Genomic DNA, 1,271 nt, shown 5'->3' with positions numbered 1-1,271 from the left:
TGTCCCTTTCAAAAACTGCTTTTAAGCTTCAAAGAAAGCACTAGAAACAGTGTGGAGTAACACAAAAGCAATTAGTAGCCAATAAAAGCAAAAAGGTGTATTTTCTTACAAAACTTTTACATTTTTGTAGTCAGAGATTGTCTTGATTTTTTTTTGCATATTACCATATAAACATAAGCACAAATATACTAAGCTTTTTTAAAACATAAGATTTAATTAGCCAGAGCACTGAGTTAGTATTGCTGCCCAACAATCCTGTAGGGATCACACTTTGTTTACTCAGATATTGGCCTTTCACCTGTGATGGCCAGAAACCATAAGTTGTTTTCTAAATTCAGCTTACCTTTTCAGTTCCTTCCGGTCATGCTACCAGGTTTTGTATTTTTTTTCTATAAAAATCAAACACTGTAAATAATGCAGTAGCACTGAAAGTATTGTACGTGTTCATACTTAGTTTTAGAGTAGTAAAGTGACATATGAGTTCTGTAAATTGCATTTTGTAATTAAATCTTTTAGTACTCTATTTTTATGTCACTGAAAGTATTTTAGTAACACTACAAATTCTTCTTCTTCCAAAAAATAATAAAATATTTATTCGGTCAAAGACATTCTGAACTGACTAGGGTATCTATCTGTAGAAGTGTGGAATCTTTTGTTTCCGTTCTAGGGATGGCTGTGTATTTTCTTTTTTCCCCTTGTACTTGCAGGATGGAGGAGGGAGGAGAAACTGTGGTGCCCTCCTCACCTCTTGCTTGGGACTGGTACTAAATAGAACACAAGGGAATGTGGCTGGATGACACCATTTTACTTCTCTTTTAGCCACTGCTTACAGGAATGACCTCACCCTGTTTTTAGCAAAATTGCTTATAGCTCTAAGAGAGGTAGCAGAAGCTTAGCATAATCACTTCTTTTCATAATACAGACTTGTCATTCCACTCATGTTTACCTTTTTGTGTCCATGTATTGTAACTGGACCGTAAGCATTTAACTTGAGTTTGTGAGTTCTTTGTGAACAGTGTCTAAAACATATTCTCTCCTTATACTGCTGGATCCTGTTTAAATGTAGCCTCAAGTGGTTTTTCCAATCACAGAGGACTTTCATACGTCAAGAAGTCAGTCTAAGTCTCTAAGGTCCCAGTGTAGTGTCTTGATTCCTGTACAAGCACTGCATGTTTCCAAAAGCAACCAGTCTGCATGGTCTAACCTTAGTTCTGGCATTCTCTGGCTTGTTAGTGTCCTCATTTTGCTATACTGGTTTACTGTTTTAAATC

Source organism: Pterocles gutturalis, unplaced genomic scaffold, assembly GCF_000699245.1.
Source record: "Pterocles gutturalis isolate BGI_N339 unplaced genomic scaffold, ASM69924v1 scaffold1964, whole genome shotgun sequence".
Lineage (NCBI taxonomy): Eukaryota > Metazoa > Chordata > Aves > Pterocliformes > Pteroclidae > Pterocles > Pterocles gutturalis.
The sequence above is the reverse complement of the archived record's forward strand: the minus strand, read 5'-3'. Positions refer to the sequence as shown.